The 18984-nt window shown below is 45.8% G+C and overlaps 1 long non-coding RNA gene across 1 annotated transcript in view; it reads left to right on the forward strand.

The window, feature by feature from the left end:
* Window positions 1-18984, forward strand: part of LOC134480164 (uncharacterized) — a 36479-nt gene that overhangs the window by 15525 nt on the left and 1970 nt on the right. The gene's annotated exons all lie outside the window — the stretch shown is intronic.

Raw genomic sequence — 18984 nt, forward strand, 5'->3', positions numbered from 1 at the left:
TACAGGTGTGGTCTCAGTCCTTTATGAACCTAGAGTGCTCAGTCTAGCCATTTGCTTCGCAAAAGGGACCATGACACCCAGGTGGGAGACATCATTTCCACTAGTTGCCTTCTTCTATACAGTAGCTGTCAGGTCCTCTTGCCTCAGCTGGCCATTCAAGATGTCTGCCTGCCCACTTCTCCGTGCCATGCGTGTGGCCTGGATAGATGCATCTGAACTGCAATAACCAGAGATCTTAGAGTCAGTACCTGGCTCTCAGGATAGCAATGTTTTCTCTGTCCCACTCTTTTGTTAAACCCCCAGAGAAGCAGCTAGGGCCAATAGGAACCTGAAACTGGTCTGTGGGAAAGTTCACTGCTGTCTCGAGAGCTGTTTCTGCCCTCAGTAGGGTCTTCAGAGAGGGAGGTGAGCTTGGTTACTGCTTAGATGCCTAAGACTCTGTGTGTATCCTATCCTTTTGGCCATGAGAACACCAGCACAGATAGTCTTAGCTCTATATATCAACAAAGATGCTGGCACGCAAGAAGAGCCTCCATCACAAACTGGTCACATAGTTCTCTGCTATAGGAACCGGGACTTGAATCCAGCTTGGGTATTGTCAGACTGTGTTAACTTTGATGGGTCAGGGTGGAGAGGCTGTGGTTAAACTGAAAGAAATTTCAACCTTAACAACCTTAGTCTTCTTCTTAGGAGTACCAGGAGCTCAGTTGGTGGCCATTCTAGGAAATCACCATAGGTTGGACACTGTGACATCTTCAGGAAATAGCAAATGAGGTGGCTGGAGGGGGTGACTCCTAAATGTCACCTTTGGCACTGCTGGCATCCTAGGGTGACAATCTTCCTGCAGACAGGAGGATTCCTAGAAAGGGTGGCTATAGAACTCCTTAATGTTTGCTCCCTGGAAGAATGAGAGGCCCAGGGTCTCACAGCACTGGCTGTTGCTGAGGGAGGAGGTGTAGGCACAGCCTTTGCAAAGGGCACAGCAGAAGTGAGGCCGCTTCCTGTTTGTCTGGGCCCCTGCCAGCATGTTCTGCAGGGACTAGGAAAAGGAAAGCAAACAAGGGGATTTTCAGATGGTCTTTGCCGGCCTTCTACTTTGTTTTCCCTTGGAGGGAGAGGCAGCCACGATTCTAAATCTTGGCCTGGAGGAGCTGGGCAAGAGTAATTGGAGGGGAGGATGGCTTATGTGAGATGAGGAGACAGAAGCCCCGCTAAGCTGAGCTGGGGAGCGGTTGATCTGAGCCCTGATCAGACAAGCTTCAGCTTCTCTGAAGAGAATGCGGGCTGACCTTTCTAGAGGCTGTTGCTTCTCTTACAATGGACGTTTCAAAGGAAACTTTGGGGTGTCTGGAGAGGATCACCTGATACTCACTGACTACCAACAGAGACAGGAACCTCGCTACCCTCTCAGGGTTACCCATTTTATCCATGCAAGCCCTCCTAATGGCCTGCCTCCAGGTGGGTAATGACAGCGTCCACCCAACATTCCAGAGGCTCCTGAGACACTCAGACCATGTGATCTATCATCTGATCCCACTCGGACGTTCCCCTCAGAGCACCTTCACACTTGCTGCTGATGTGGCTGGCTGCTCCACATTAGTCATTTCGTTTCCTCAGCTGGACAGTAAGCTGCTGTCAGCAGGGACCAGATCATCTCCATCTTTTATATCCCACGTACTCACTCCCAGCAGGCCAAGCATATGGTGAGCCTTAATCACCGAATGGAAATAGGGAAGGAAGAAAAGAAGTAGGGGGAGGAAAGGAGATCTGCCTTTACCCTTTTCTCTACTAGATACTGGGGTTCCCACCAGGGACAGAACAACCAGTGAGTGCTGGGAGGAGGAACAGCTCCGTGGGTAAAGTATGTCCTGTGCAAGCATGAGGATCTCGGTTCGAATCCTCAGCATCCATGTGCAAGCTGAGCATGGAGGGGGTAACTCTCACCCAGCACTGGAGCAATACAGACAGGCAGATTCTAGGGGTTCACTGGCCAACCAGTCTAACTGAAACAGAGAGTTCCAGGTTCAAAGAGAGACTCTGCCTCACAAACAAGATGGACAGTGGTTGAGGAAGACACTAAGGTGAACCTCTGGTCTCCACATTCATACTCATGAACTCACACACACACACACACACACACACACACACACACACGAGTGGTCAGTTGTTCCTGACAGAGGTTAGCAGCACCTTGGTGTGGAAAGTGGTCCAGGATTTGCTCTCTGTACCTAGGTGTCTGCTTTGGGATTCTTAAAGCAACCCAGCAGAGTTATTTTTCTGAGTTTACAGGTGCTGGGCAGGACTCGGATTTTAGCTGTGGGGATTCCAACAAGGGCCATGTTGCCACCATTGGTTGACTAATTTCCACTGAGAAGTTTCTTTATGTGCAGTCTCAGAGTGCACTGTTTGCAGTGGACAGTTGACAAGTGAGGATGCAGAGGCTCAGAAAGATTAAATGACCCCAAGACTATGATTTGAATCCATGTCTTCAATAGTCTGCAAGCTCAGACAATTTTTTATGCAAAAACAAAACATTAAATGTGTGTGTAAGTGTGTGTGTGTGTGTGTTGTTAAAGGCAAGTTAGGGACAGTAGTAGCCATGGGGCAGGGGAAGTGTGTATGTGCGGAGTGATTATGTACTGGTGGGGGTGTTGGATTAATAGGGACCAATAAATCCTGTGACTTAGTGATTTCCCTACATAACAGCAACACACACACTAAAAGCTCATTTTTTTCCCCCGGGCTGATTTTGCCTTGTGTCATTTGTAGTGAGACTCTGTTCTGATAGCTAGGGACTACCCCCACCCCCACCCCCAGGAATCAGAAACTGTATTAGGATACGGATTTCCTGAAGAGGTGTGGGAGAACTCTAGAAACCAGGCAGAGCAAGGGAAGATTGAGTTTTAAGGCAGTCATAGATGGGTCATTCTGCAAACTTTATTGAGCAGTTCATATGTGCCAGGAGCTGTGCAGAACCTCACTAGATTGAAGAAATAGGGGGCTCTGGTCTCCGAGAATTTAAAGATTGACTGGGAAGGCAACAGATGAGGGTTCATTATGCAGAAAGATGGGCAGTGGAGGGGTAGGAAGGCTGGAGGGCTGGTAGGGGAGAGGCCCACACCTGGGTTTCCTCACTGGAATCCTCTACCCTGCATCCCCCTCAGGCCTGGCTCTGAGTTTAAGTCAAATAGCTTTGGTCCCCAGTTGCCTCCTGCCTGCCATGTTCCAACTCAATCATTCTTTGAAATTTGGAACTGGAGCTAAAACGCCTTTGCCCTGTAACGGGATTTGCACAGTCACCACAGCAGTGCCTGCGTTGCTCATCACCTGCTGTTGTAATCTGCACCACTAAGCCTGCAGCTAGAGGCGGAAAAGCTTAACTCGTTCCTCTTGGCATGGGAGCCATATTCAGGATGGGGAGCTAATCCATACCCCATCTCCACACACAGAGGCTTGCAGAGGAAGTACCCATGGCACAGAGGGAGATGGCTCCTTCTTTCCCAGAGGAGTTCTGAAGACCTTCACAGGAATTGTGGTGTCTGAATCTGAGGGTTAAACTACTCTGGGGAGCCTCTTTAAGAGTGTTGGGAGCAGAAACAAACAAGATGGCTAATTTTCCTGATGACTGTGATCCCTGGGCTTGACTGGGTGGGTCTCCGTATCTGCACCGGGAGAGTTAACTCTGTCTAAAGACATACACAAGTGGAGTTTGACCGTATTTGAGTGCGCATGTGCATGTATTCATGTGTACTGTATACCTTCTCATGGATGCTGATTAAATACCTAGATCTTTTCTAAAGCCAAAACAACTTCTCATGGTTTGTTGTCTTTTAAATTTATCCGAACTCTTGGTGCTTTGGAAGAAGGGAGTCCAGAGTAACACTAAGCAGGAATTTACTAACTGCTTGCTGGAACTCAGCTCTGTTTGAGGCACTGTGCTTAAATGTTTGAGACTTTGTAGGCCGATCATGGGTTAGGGGATCCAAACACATGTCCACAAAATGGAAAAGCAATCTAGAAACAGAAAAAAAGTTGCATATTCCATAGAGGTAGGGTGCAGACATGTGTGCATCCGTGCATCCATTCAGAATATATTTACTAAGCCTAACACATGCTTAGTATAGCCCTTTATTGCTGCTGAGAGACACCAGAACTATCCTAGTTCAAGTGGAATGTGCTGGAAGGACTGGGCAGTGAATGGGATTTGGCTTGTCCTAAGCAATGAGTTTCTGAGAGGCTGACTATCCAACAGGGCAGTAGGGATCCACGTGAGGAAGTAGTTTCTCATCTCTGGAAACATAAGTTTGAGTAGAGGCTTTGTAGGCTGATCTCTGAGATGCAGAAGAGACTATACTACATCCTTTAAGCACCCACTTATTCCCACTGCCCCCATTTTCCAGTGCACATGGATATCCTTCAACTGCCAGCACTTCTTAATGTGTGAGAGCCCTCTCTGTCCATTTCCTGATGACAAGTTGGAAGTCTCAAGGTATGGATGGCACCTAGGAGCAGCCCTTCTCAGGTGTCTGCTAGGATCCAGTATCTAAATGATCCAGTCTCTTTCTGTCTGGCATGGGTCCCTCCATCACCACTGCTTTCCAGAGTTCCTAACAGCAAGAAGCGCTGCTCCCTACAGTGGAGACTTTCTCTGTAACCAGCTCTCTTGGCTGCTTTCCTACCCTGACTTTCTTCCTTCCTGGTTATTTCCTGATTTTTCTTTGTACTTGCTCATTGGCCTCTCCTTTTTGGCTAACCTGGAGAAAGACAAAGGGTATCTTGGTCTGCATGAAAGCTGAGACCTCTGAGAATTCTTTCCTTCCATTTCCACCAGACTCTGCTTGAATTAAGAGACAGTGTCACACTGAGCCTGGAGCTTCTCTCCTCTGCTGGGGAACGGGCATGGGACATTTATCCCTCATCTGACATAGATGCTCAGCTTGCCTTCTCACCAGGTCAGGGGGGGGTCCTCTGAGAGCCTCTGGTTGGGACTGCTTTAGAGATGCTTGCCCTATCATCTATCCCATTGGAGCTCAGGCTTTGTGACCCATGATGCCTCACAGACACTTGTGACTATGGCTCTCCTTGATCTTCCGATCTCTCAGTCTGCGATAGCTCTGGGCAGGGCTGAGTCCCCACATGTACCATTCCTAAAGAGCTCTGTTTCACAGAGTTGATGATCCAAGGGTTGGGCAAGTCAAGTCTGAAGGTCTTTTCTTTGTCACCTGGCTAGAAGGCATAGAATGGAATAAGCAACTGAGCCAGGCTAATTGCCTGCTACTCCACAAGATAGGGCACAGCTAGCGTGTACAGTGTATACGGTACATCCACAGAGTATAATGAAACTACTTTTTACAGAAGCCGGAAAGGATGACGGAGATAGCTTACTCAGTAAGGAGGGTGGACACTGTGATGGCCACCTGTTCCTCATCAGTGAGGAACTCGCTGTCCCGATGCTGGAAAAGTAGTCTACACTTGGGACCTTTAGGGAACAATTCAGTGGCAGAGCACTTTCTACCCTAGGCTGAGACCCTCTGGGATTGCTCACATGCAATAACCAATTGATACACAAGTAGGAAGATATGCCATCTTTACTGGATTCAGAATGACTTCAAAGCCCTTTCACAGGAGGCTGGATAGACAATGGCTCAGTGGTTAAGAGCACTGGCTGCTCTTGCAGAAGATCCAGGTTGTTTCCAGGGCCCACATGCTGGCTGACAACCATGTGCAACTCCAGTTCCAAAGGATCCAATGCCCTCTTCTGGTCTCTGATGGCACCTGCATGAATGTAATACACAGACATACACTCAGGTCAAATACTCAATCACGTAAAATAAAAATAAAAGAATCTTTAAAGTCCTTGCATGCTCCAGAGAACCTGTTGGGTTGTGTAAGGGAGCCCCTGGGCTGCATGGAAGGTGGTTCTCTCTCTGCCCAGGTTTGCTTTCTATCTTTTGTTGTTGTTACGGGTGTGAATTTTGTGACACTCTTTAGTAAGTACCTTCTTGGTAAAATTCAGTTCAGAGGTTGCTTTCAGAGATTTACCTTGGGACAGAGGGACATTGTCCTTGCTGACTTGCTTGAACCTCTGAGTCAGTCTGCTGAATCCTAAAATTGTCAATTTCTAAACTGTACCTTCCAGAAAGCCCATGGTACCTTAGAGAGGGTGAAATGAGGTCAAGGCCCACCTCTCTCTCTATTGGTCTCAGAAAGTGTGTGTGTGTGTGTGTGTGTGTGTGTGTGTTTGTACACACACACACATGTGAGTGTGTATTACAAGGAGTTGGCCCTGCAGGTCACATTTCCTCCCCCTTACACACATATGCCATGACACCCTCAGGTGCATGGATACCTGTCTCACAGCATAGCCATTCTATGTAGTCAAGGGTCCTTCAGAAGATGTAACAGATACCCCAAGCAACAGTGTGTCTCAGTTCCAGGCGTATTCCTATAGCGGGGACTACAACGGGAGCTCGCTTTATTAGATCCCATTATAAATGGATGATTTGCCATCTCTGAAGATAAATGGGAAGCTTAATGCAGAGGTACCCTGTCTAGGGAAACTGGAGAGTTATGGATGTTAGCTTTGTAGCTTTGTGAAAGCACTTTCTTAGGGAAACTGAAATGACCAAGATGAGATTGAATTAGTACGTACTGGTATGAGCTTTTTCTCCCCCTATCCATCTTGATTTTTTTTTTTTTTAAGGAAAAAGATTTGCCTCCTCTGTGAGCAGTTTCATAAAATGCAAAGCTGAATTTGGGGATGGTGATTAGCAGGGTTGCCTCCTGGAGCTAAGGATGCTGCTGCCCTGCTGGAATCATCTGTGGGGGTGGTTAAGGAAGCACCCTCTGCAGGCCTCCCTCCTGGTTGTGTCTGCTCTCTCCCCTCTCACTGGGCTCCCACGCCTGTCGGGAGCTCCTTTTTCCTGTGCTCACAGAGTCATTAGCAACACCTTCCACTGCAGCTGTGGGTTCCTGGCTTCTGGGTCTCTCCCAGGCACCCTCTTTATTCCCCTGGCCCATTTTAAATTTCAGACCCAGGCTTAGCTAGGACGTAAACATCTTGTCAGTAGGCAACTCCATCCGCCCAAGATGAGGCTGCAGGGAATCCTGCCTTTCAAGAGAGGGATCGAACGGAGTGAGGAGGTGCAGACGTAGATTATTTCCAAACCAGTGCTCCATGACGGAGATGGCTAAGGTGACATAGGTGTGCCATGTTTGTGGAATCCGTTGTGGTCCCTTGGGAATAAGAAGGGACAGGTATCTGAGTCTTCAGCTAACTGTCTTAGGACCCTGAGCAAATAGCTTCTGAGATTTGAGTCTCCATGGTTATATATTGCAGGATTACACTGTGCATCTGGAACCACCCTAAAACCAAAGACCTACTCACATAGTCCCACTTCCTCTAGAGATGGTAGAGGGTGGGGAAAAGGCTGTGACCTGTCTAGTCTCCTGATAAGGAAGAGACAGAGTCAAGACTGCAGCCCTCATTTCCTTTTTTTTTTAAAACTCCAGCTGATGAGATAGAGATCAGGAGTCAAGGAAGCATTGACGACTCTAGGAACAGCTAGGACTCTGAGGCTTCTTTTGAAGCCTCCCATCTAAGCCATCAAAGACTCAAGACCAAGTATTGAGGTCCGCTGTGTATTTGAGGCTTACAGAGTAAATGTAGAGGGGCACTTATTAGTAATATTGCTTTATCATCTAGGACCAGCATTCCCACCCCAACCCTTACCACCTGGCCAATGTCTGTCCCAAATAGCTTCATCACCAAATAATTCCATGAGCTAGGCTTGGAAAGAGACAGAATAGTGTGTGTACTAGTTTAGTTAGGACCCTATATAGTGGAAGTAATGGGAATTTCTGTCTCTCAGAGACTTTACTGGGGATTGGAGTTATCCTCTTGGGTAGTCCCCACTGGGCAGTGAATGGGGAATTCCAGCCTGGTTTCTGGGTTAATTTTCATGTCAAACAACTTTGTAGATATGGAGAATAAAAAGGGATAGCTTGCAACGAAAGGACTTAGCCTCTACTCTGTCCCACAAATATTTATGAGCACAGATAGAATCTATTGACAGCTTTGCATGCATGGCTGGGAGCTGGTAGGTTTGGAAGCAGTTAGCACCAGGTGGATTTATTGGAAATTTAAAGCACAGACTACATATTTTTTGTTTGTTTGTTTTGATTTGTTTTTTTTATAAAATGCTAAGCACTAGGCCTACCCCAAGTCCCAGAGTATTCTTTGTATGAGGATGCTGAACTCGGTAAATGGAATGGTCCTGATCACCTTAGATCCCTAACCTCCTCCATACTAAGGCCTGGGGTGAGTCCTATAGTGAGTACCCATCAAGGATGTCTTATAGAGGATACCCATCAAGGATGTCCTATAGAGGACACCCATCAAGGCTCTGGGGAAAGGCCAGAACCCACCTGGACAAAGAGCCTAGGCTTTTTCCATTTCAGGCTTCCCACAGTAATGTTCCTCATGTTGATGAGAGCCTTCTGGCCTTTAGTGGAACTATATAAAAAACATTACAAATACTAGTCTATTTAAACTTGTCTATGGTTTCTTATTTTGGAAGTGGGGCGTGGGAGTTGAGAATATTTCATCCACCTAGGACGTGCATCTTCTTATAAAATTTATGAATTTAAATTTTATTTTTTATTGTTATGTGCATTCATATGATGTGAGCGTGGAGCATGTATGTGCCACAACATGTGTATGAAGGTCAGAGGACAACTAGGTGGAGTCTGGTCTCTTCTTTCACTTTCCTGTGACTTCCAGGGACTGAACTCAGGTCCTCAGGCTTGCATGACAAGTGCTTTTACCCACTGAGCCATCTCACTGGCCCAAGTGTACATTCTCTTAGTGCTGCTGGCTGTGGCAGGAGCTAATCTGGAAGAACATTAAGGATCATTTCAATGTTCTCCCAACCTTTCCCCATGTGACTGAGGAGAGGCCAAGAGATCCCAAGTCAGGTAGGCGCTCATTCAAGGTTACACAACTGGTCAGCAACAAGGTTGAAATTCAGGCTGTCTAAATCATCCACGCATGTGCTCAGAAGGTTTTGTAGTAAACTCTCAGTGGGTATCCAGAAACCATGATAACCAAGGGGACAACAGAGGACAAGAAGACATAGTCCTCATTTCCAGAGCTTGCCATGGACTGGGGAAGAATAAACCGATTCCTATTTGTCTTTTCCTACATGTCATGAAGGAAATAGCAGAGTGGTCAGAAAATAAAGAGCCCCTATGAGGAAACCATATTTAAATTTGGGTTCACATGATGGTTGGAGAACCAGCGAGAGAACTAGGGACAGAGTGTCTTGGGCCAAGGGAACAGTTTTCACAAAGCCCAGGGGAAGCAGCTCATTGTCAAAGTTAGCATGTTGGAGCAGAGTGAAAGAAACAGGGTGGGGCAAGGGTGGATAAGGCAAAGGCAAGGTCACATGACAGCCTCCCTGGGTCAACAAAAGAGCCTGGGTTTTACTCCTTTCCACTATGGGGTCTGATTGAATTAGCTGCGTTCCTGTGGTGAACATCCGTAGAAACAGGGAACTTGGCTGTTCTGAGAAAGGAGCTTCTGAAGACACTTAGTCCAAGGAAGTCCTTTGCCATCTGAAGGGAAAAAGAAAAGGGATCTTGGAGGAGGAGCCCCACAGTTGGCTGAAGAGGTTGTCAGTGATAAACCAAGAAAGTGATTTCACCAGACCTTCCTGAGGACATCCAAGGACTGGGGCCAAAGGGCTGAACCCACCAGCCCAGGGATTAGCAGATCCAAATGCAAGGGTCCAATCCTAGGTGTGCCAAGTGAATTTGTCATTCTAATGAGCTAGGATGGTTTACCTCCTTGGGTGAGACTCTTGTCCTTGGGAGTCCTGGCCAGTGACTCCATGAGGCAGTTAGAACGTGGGCAATGTTAACAGACCTTTTACCTGGTAGATGGGATGCTGTCTTAGTAGGGTGCTTAGGGCTCAATTTTGCCTCCACTCTCTTTCCTTGGAGTAGGATCCTTGGTCTCTCATTGCTCAATGTCTTCCTGCCCTTTTGTGTTTTAAAATTTCTATTTTATTTTGCTTTATGTATATGGGTGTTTGGCCTACATGTAGGTCTGTGCACCACTTGTGTGCCTATTACCTATGAAGGCCAGAAGAGGGCACCAGATCCCCTGGAACTAGAGTTACAGATGGTTTTGAGACACCATATTGGTGCTGGGAATTGAATCCAGGTCCTCCAGCAAAGCAGCCAGTGCTTGTAACCACTGAACCATCTTGCCAGGTCCCATTTTTCTGCACAAGAGAAGATGATATCATATAAGAAACTCCAGCCATCTTCTCTGGCCTGGCCCAGGGAACACTCCAGCTAAGTTACCTTTGCTCTCCAAATCTTGTCTCTCAGTGGAAGAGGTTGTCCTAGGTCAGTTTCTCTGCAGGTATACTGTGACACACTGCTGAACCAAGAAGAGGGTGCCCATGTTGGCACAATGAGCCTTTTCTTTGAAGGGTGGGGATAGCCCCGGGTAGAGTCTCTTCCAATTGAGTTTTGTCTGTGCTCTATCATGTAGAACAAATAGTCCCACTTTCTCTTTGTGCTGTGAAGAAAATAAATACAGGAAAAGCAATGCCTAGAAGAATCCTAGAAATCATTACAAGGTCTCTGCTGAGATAATACAACTAATGTTCTGTGAGTCATCTTTCAGCTTCGAAACTCACCTCTTCTGAGAAATCTGTCCCTACAACATTATACAATGGCATCCTTCCATCCTGTCTTTTTCAATAGTTACAAGCTGCAATATCCTGGAACTAATTCAATTATTTATGCTTCTTAATATGTGACCCGTGGGTTGTTTCCCATAACAACAATAACAATGACAACAGCTCCTGTCAGTTATCATGGATGTAGGTGGCAGACATCTTAAGAAGCACCCTTGGGAACCTGGGACTTTGGCAGCTTAAAGTGCTTTCCAAGAGTCAACAGTTGAGTCAGGATTTGGACACAAGTCTTCCTGATCTAGTACAGGCTAAGCCAGATAAATAGCATACATTCTTTGTGTGTCCTATTAGACCATGGAAGTCCCAGGAAGAAACAGTTTTCTGTACTCTTCCCATCTCTTATTTTAAAACTCTGCTCAGTAGTTGTCTTAGTTAGGTTTCCCATTGCTGTGAAGGGACACCATGAACAACACAACTCTTATAAAGGACAACAATTAACTGGGGTTGGCTTATAGGTTCAGAGGTGCAGTCTCTTGTGATCATGTCAGGAAGCAAGGCTTCAAAGCCCATCCCCACAATGATGCACTTTCTCCAACAAGGCCACAACTGCTCCAAACAGGCTATGCCTCCTAATAGTGTCACTTCCCATGAGCCAAGCATATTTAAGCCACGGCAGTAGTAAAGTCAAGATTATTGTTGGGTGTGTCAGATTCCTTGCTTGAAGTTGAAAATGTATATATAGAATACCTTCGTGTGTGTGTGTGTGTGTGTGTGTGTGTGTGTGTGTGTGTGTGCATATATGTGTAACTGTAGTTTTTGTTTCCTCAGATGAAGGAGATGAGATGAGAGCTGGACTTAAGCTGTGCAAATACATAGCTTAGGCTGAGTCCAGATTCTGTGTTCTAACGATCCCTAGGCCTAGGCCTAGGTTTGGAAGCTTCTAGCCTCTGTACAATCTAATTTCTCAAGCTTAATGATTTGATCTGGCTTCTCTTGGCTTCTGCCTGAACTGCTGTGTCTGGCCTCATACTAACTTTGGTAATATGTTCTAATCTTCTGACTCCTTCTTATTCTCTGATTTTTCTGTCTTCACCTGTGTCTAGCTTGTGTTTTCTGTAACCTGCCTCTGTAAAACTGTCCCAGTAAATTGCTATACACACTCACCACCCACCAATTCTCTGTCTGTCTGTGTGTCTGTGTCTGTCTGTTTCTGCTCTTAAGTAGCCTCTCTTTCCTGCAAATTGTTTCTGCTCTTAAGTAGCCTCTGTTCTACTGCAGGTTGGGGGTATTCTATCTCTGACTCATTCTGTCAAATCTTTGTCTGATTTATCACTTTGTCTGCCCTTCAATTAGATATCACTTTCAAACATAGCTAAATGTTTCACTCAGTGAAATACTTGGTTTTGGTCTCCAAATGAGTTATCTGTGAGTGTCCTTGTGGAATTCCCACCCCTCTCTTTCTTTACTTGAATTACTAAATCCATTACAAATCTGCTTTATTGATAAGGGTAAGGTGGCCATGAATTTAACTTTATAGGGTTCATCACTCGTCATTATATAACCTTGAAGTTCTCATCACTGTATAACCTTGAACTGATATGCTAATGTTTATTCAATAAATATTTACTGAGCACCTACTGTGTGCCACACACTGACATAGATATTGACGTATGGTGGCATGATGTGTAGACTAGGATAGAAAAATGCTGTGCTAGGACTAGCAGAGCCTAGAACATCACTGTGAAGGGCAGAGAAGGCCATTCTTGGTTGAAACCTGAATGATGATGATGAATAAAGAAGTGATGGAGATTCAGAAAATGCTATGGAGACACAGGAGACAGCAAGGCCAAGGCCTTAGAATGCAAAACAGGGACCCACGGACAACTCTCAAGTTTCTAGTTTTGCTGTCACAGACAGTGAATTACAGAGTCTCAAGACGAAAGCAGGGAATACAGGTCTTGGTAAGGGTCCAGGCCAGCCTTAATGCTTGTAGCATCTACTCTCTGAACCTCGGTTTCCTAAATGAAGGCAATAAGAGTACCTTCTAGAATAGTGATGGAGATTAAATGAGTAAACACTTGGTGTGCAGGGCACAGAAACCATTAGTAGTAGTAGTAGTAGTAGTAGTAGTAGTAGTAGTAGTAGTAGTAGTAGTAGTGGCTGAGTTGAAAAGGGATAAGAGAAGGGCTTAGCTAACAGGACAAGCAAACTGGGATGCAGAAGATGTGAAGACAGACTCTTCCTGTCCTTGACTTCCCTTCTGCAGGGAGGAGTGCATGGGAAATAGAGGACGAGAGAAAGAAGAGATGGGGAGATTTCTTCCCTGGCTTCCTGTCTGTCCTCTGAGGTGAGGGGTTGAGATGAGAGAGGCTGAGGTTGCAGAGAGGGATTTGGTGAGGCATTCTCAGTATGCAAAGACAGCAGCTGGACCCGGAAGCATATTTCTGCTCCAGTGAGCAGGGTCTTCCCTCCTGCAGAAACGCACCTCTTTTGAGTAGTACTGGGCCAGGCCGAGGGGCTGGAGAATTCTGATGCCCTGCAGCCACACCTCGTACCGCTCTGGTTGTCTGTGGTAAAGGGAAATTTTATAAGCTCTTCATTCCTCAGGTCCTATGAGGCCTTTGCCTTGCTCAAACCATCTCGGATACACACATATATCTTCAAAAGAAAAAGAAAGAAAGAGAAAAGCTATTTTATTTCATTGCCAAACTATCCACTTTAAATACCCTTTTTATTACAGTATCTGCATAGTAATACTAATAATAGATCTTGTTGGCAGTTCTAATGAGGCTGGAGAATATAAGGTTCCCAATAAAGTTAATTGTTGCCTTTAATATTCTCATACATTTATACATGGTAAATCTTTAAAGGAGAAAAAACACTCCATTTCACCCCTGTTAAGCAGCGGGTCCCAGACTGGAGACAGACCAAGTATAGGAACACTGAACTGGGAACTTGGCTTAGGGGAACTTTTGGGTCATCAGCTCCAAGCTGATTTTGATCAGGAAGAGCCTGGTGTTTAAGCAGGTAGGAGCCAGACTTCTAGACTGTCTTGGATGCATCTTGACTTTGTAGCTTGGCCACTGAACCTCTCTTAGCCTCATAATAGTGTAAGACATGGGATTCATGATGTGTGTACATTGGCTCAGCGCTGTGCTTGGTATAGTCCCTGTGCTTATCCCATGGAAATGGTTATCATTATTACCACTGTTCCTCCTCTCTGTGTGCATGCACATACATGTGCATGTGGAAGACAGAGGACAATCTTTAGTTTCATTCTGTACTCACCACCCACTCTTTAGGACAGGGTCTTTGGCTGGCCTGGACTCACTGACTAGGTTGGGCTGACTGGCCAGTGAGCCTCAGGGTCTGCCTGTCTCCTCCTCCCCATTGCTGTGATTACAAGCGCACACACACCGCTGCACACAGCTTTTTACCTGGGTTCAAACACAGATTCTTGGCATGTACAGCAAACACATCACTGAGTCAGCTCTCCAGTTTTTTCATCAACATTTTAAGACATGTTAAACACAATTATTAGTTTACCTACCCCTATGCATTCTCACCGAGGGTGAAATAAGTCACCTTGTCACAAAGACTATATGTGAACTCCAGAGCTGACCACAAACCTCTCCCTTGGTCAGTCCTTCAAGGTTGCACAGTGGTAAGTGTTAACCAGGGCTTGAATCCAGGGTTCTTAGTAACCAAAATATTGTATTAGTTATATTAATATTTATTAGTTGTTAGGTGACCTCTGCACCTGTGACCCCTAAGAGGGTCTTACCAAGTTTGCTTTTCCTCCACCTTTTAATGCAACCCAGTTCTCTACTGCTTGGGTCTGGACCAAACTTGATTCCGAACTGTGATAAGTGGGGGCACCTTCTCCTGTCTTGGGACAGACACTCCTGATTCCTGTCTCATGACACTCAGGGTCCTTTCTTCCCTTTTGTTTTTTCTTGGAGGAAAAAAAAATCACATGAGTTTTACAGGCGCAGAACAAAGAAGAGTGTGTGTTTCACCGTTTATTCTGTCTCCAGTTCCATGTATTTCTGACAGTTCCATTGCACTGCTGACACTTAGGATGCTTTTCCTCCCAGGAGGAATACCAGAGGGAGATTTAACCGGGAGGCCCACCCCTCAGGATAGGGGAGAGGGAGTGAGGGACTGAGATATCCCAGGTTAGGGGTAGCCCCTGTGACCTTGTGTTTCAGCAAACAGATCACAAACAAGGCTCTTCCCTTCCTGACCTTCCCCACCCAACCAGGGCTCTCTTCTACACATCAACGCCTCTCCTACTGGCAAGTGGCAAGAAATACTATGTGACAGGATGGTTGCCATGGCAACTCTCATTTCCAGTTAAACAACCGGGCACTGATGAAAGGGGTCTCGTTTGCTTTGGTTAAAGGGTTTTTGAGAAGGGTGTGGGGCTCCTTCGTTCCTTTCTTTCTTCCTTCCTTTCTTTCTGCTGCCTTTCTTACTCCTTGACTTTTGTCTTTGTGTGTGTGTGTGTGTGTGTGTGTGTGTGTGTGTGTGTGTGTGAAAGAGAGAGAGAGAGAGAAAGAGGCATGAAGTAGAGGCTCTGATGAGCCAGGACTGCTCAGTTTCTGGAGAAAAGCAAGGTAGGATCAGGCTGGACCCAAGGGAGGCAGATGGGGTTCTGAGGCTCAGAGAAGAGAATGTGCCTCACATCCCAGCATCCACGGTTTTCTCCCAGACCTACCTGCTCATGCCCATGTTCTGTCAGAGGAACGAAGGACCTGTTGGGGGAAGAAATGGGCTGGTGGAGGACCCTGGGTCCCAACAGGTGGTTGGGTAATTAAGTGAGCTTTATGCACACAACACTGTTTTGCCCGATGTAATTGCAGTTTCCATATAAATAATTCACGGGAAATTATTAGAGTGAGGACATTGCCCGCCTCTTCATAATTTGCTTAACCGAAATAGGCCCTTTCATCATGCACGTTGATTTGCCTTAAGACCACGCACTCAGCATCCTTCATAGGGCTGCTCCTCTGAAAAGGAGAATGCAGAATTTAATTAAGTTATGCAAATCGGGCATCCCCTGCCTGGGGAAAGGCAGGGTGTTTGCCCACATGGCTGTGGGGTGGCACAGGAAAGGGGAGGTGGAGCCAAGGTGTGCCCCAGGGGGTGGGCAGCTGTTTGGGGAGAAACTAGACTGCTCCCTCCCATAATAAAAACAGCATAGGATAAATGAGGGTTCAGGTCTGGACTCTATGGGTGGCACAGAGCAGACCCCAGGGATTAGACCTCCTGATTGGTTGTTGTATCTTTGGAGAAGTTTGTAACCACTGTCAGGATTCTACCGTGTAAAATGAGGATAATTAAAGGCACTGAATTGGGGCTGAGGGGGCAGGTCCACGTGGGCACTTGTGTACCGTGTTTCATGTGGTCCTAGCTCTAGGGAATCTGAGAAATACCGGCCATCCTGTGATTGTCATCGTTTCCCTTATAGTTTTTCTTACTGTTCTTATGTAATAATACTGAATTCTCTGATTCACGTTTTCATTGTCTTTCATGGAAGTTTCTAGCCATCCTGCCTTCCTACCACAAGGAGGATCAAATGTACAATTTCCTCCATAAATTGATCCATGATTTAGGGAAGAAATTACGAATTAGGGGAGAAAGCCTTGCATTTTAAAGCTGTAATAATGAAAGTTCAAATCCCAGGCCCATTGCTTGAATACTGTCATAGGCAAGTCAATTACCTTTATGACCCTTGAGGGCATCTTGCCTAGAGGAGGATGAGTGTTCTTTGCTTGGAATGGTTGGGAGGAACTTCTCTAAAACACTGGACATATGCCTGCTTTGTGGTTTATGATCTACAAAAAGGCAGAGCTCTGCCAGTGACTCCAGTGCATGCCTTAGTCTCTTCTCTAGACCCTTCCTTTACCATGACCCTTCCTCTCCCTCCTTCATACCATCCATAAAAATATTGTCTTTTTGTTTCCTTTTCTCATTTCTGGGACAAAGAACCCGCACATCAGAACTTAGAGGGAGAAGAATGTATTTTAATTCAGCTGACAGCAGGGGAAACATAGTGGCTTCTGTCTGTGAACAGGGGGTGGGATATCTGGTTTGCTCATGTCTTGGTTGTCAATCAGTAAGTAGAGGGTTCCACTAGAACCGGAGCCAGGTTGTGACCTATAAACTTGGTCCTTATAACCCTACATCCGGCAGCAGAGATCCAGTCTAAAAGGTTCTATAACATCAGAAAACAGATCCACTTGCTGGGGACCAAGTGTTAAAAGCATAGGAGCCTGTGAGGGACCGTTCTTATTCCAACAATAACAGTGACCATAGCATCTAATCAGACATCTACATTGAGGGATAAGTAACTGATGACTTTAAAGCTTTTTTCCCTTCAAGGGGACTGACATTATTTCAAAGGATTCAAGGGAATAAAAATGCTTAATTTCTTAATAACCAAAGGCTTGCTAATAGAGATACTCTACAGACCAGCCATCAAGTCAGAGGTTCTCCTTAATCTTTCTTAGAAATATGATCCTTAGAATTTACTAGACACTAATGGGTTCTTTACAAAGGAAGCTCAGTTTGGGAATTTGTTTAATGGCAGGTTTCATCTCTCTCTTTCTCTCTCCCCCTTCTTTCTCCCTCCCTCTGTCTATGTGTTTCTCTTTCTATTTCCTTATGGCTGGCCATGTCTCTCTCTCCTTCTCTCTTCCTTCCTCCTTATGTCTCTCAACCATTTTCACAGAGCCAGTTGTCTCATTCATTAAATAAATCTCTATTGATCACCTACTATATATAGGATAACTTGTAAATCATTTGGGTTTAAGGTTTTTGCCCTAATTGAACTTAAAAACTTGTAGGCACAGGTCTTAAAGCAAAAGGTAACACCTCTAAGCATATAGCACTATACTCAGTAAGGCCTGTGAGGGAATGATGAGGGGAGACAGGATAATAATGGGGGTTGTTTACATAGCAAACATTCTCCAGCAGGATTAGGAGTGACGTCATCAAAGGGAGATAGGCAGTGTATTCTGGGCAGTGGAAATAAGTGTATAAGGCTTGGGGTCAGGAAGAGGATTGATGCCCTTGAGGAGTTGGATGGACATTATGCTAACTTCATCCAGTAGCTGGGCACAGCAGAAGGTCTCAATAAATGTTGGGGTACCTCATGGCCCAGAAAAGTTGATTCATAAAATTAACCACCACACTCACTAAGGGGATATGACAAGGATGATACAGCACTGAAGTTGGGGATAGTCAGGAGCCATTGCCTCTCCCCATCCCTTGGGCTCGTGAGACTGAGAAGGAAGCAGTGACCAGACCATCTAGTAAGGGTTAGGAGGCAGCGGGTCAGGACAAGGATAAGTCATCTTGAGCAGAGATACAGATAAAACTCTCAGAAGTTGTCCTTTGGTACTAAAACCAAAGATGTTCAGTTCATCCCAGAAGAAGGGAAGAACAGGACTGCCTATAAGGGGACTCATTGTCAGACAGATGTTTGCTCCCAGCTCTAATTGTACATTCCTGAATTAGCCGCTGATATCTAGTGTCCTCACCTACAGTGGGATGTGCTTTGTGTTTCTTCTTGGAGCACTCCATGACTCTAGTCACGATTCTCTGGATTCTAAGAGGTTGACTTTTTGGGGCTGTGACTTAGTCAGCTCTTAATCCCTATGATAACGTACTGAGAAAAATCATCTCAAAAGGATGAAAAGTTTAATTGGGTTTGTGGTTTTTCAGCCCAGGGTCACTTGATCTAGTTCCTCTGGGTCTATGGAACCACAGTGCTTGATGGAAGCGGAGTGTGTGGAGGAGAACTGCTCAGTTCATGGTGGCAGGAAAGCCAAGACGGGAATAGGGAAGGTTCTCATATCCCTCTCAAGGGCAGGCCTCCAGTACCCCTCAACAATACCAACAGCTGGGGACCAAGTCTTCAACACGTGGTGTTTGGAGGGACATTGAAGACCCACACCACAATAGACTACATTGAAAGGATAAGATACCCAACAGTAGATCTTCTCCCTTCCGGCTTGACTGAAGTGAAGGATCAAGAAAGCCTAGAAAGGCAAAAAGGTTAAGGCATACATTTCTCCTGCTCCCTCAGTGCTGGGCTGTGAGTGGGCCGCCTCCCTCTCTAAACGGCTATACTCCAGTTTCCCTTGTGTTACAGATCCTGAGTCCAAGTTCTGGGCACTACTGCCTCCCAGTCTTACCTGTGGTCACTAATCCCACAGTTCCGTATCATCCTTGTCATGTCTTCTTAATTCTGCCCATGTATTTGAAG

This window comes from Rattus norvegicus, chromosome 8 (genome assembly GCF_021556685.1).
Source record: "Rattus norvegicus strain SHRSP/BbbUtx chromosome 8, alternate assembly SHRSP_T2T, whole genome shotgun sequence".
NCBI classification, from domain to species: domain Eukaryota; kingdom Metazoa; phylum Chordata; class Mammalia; order Rodentia; family Muridae; genus Rattus; species Rattus norvegicus.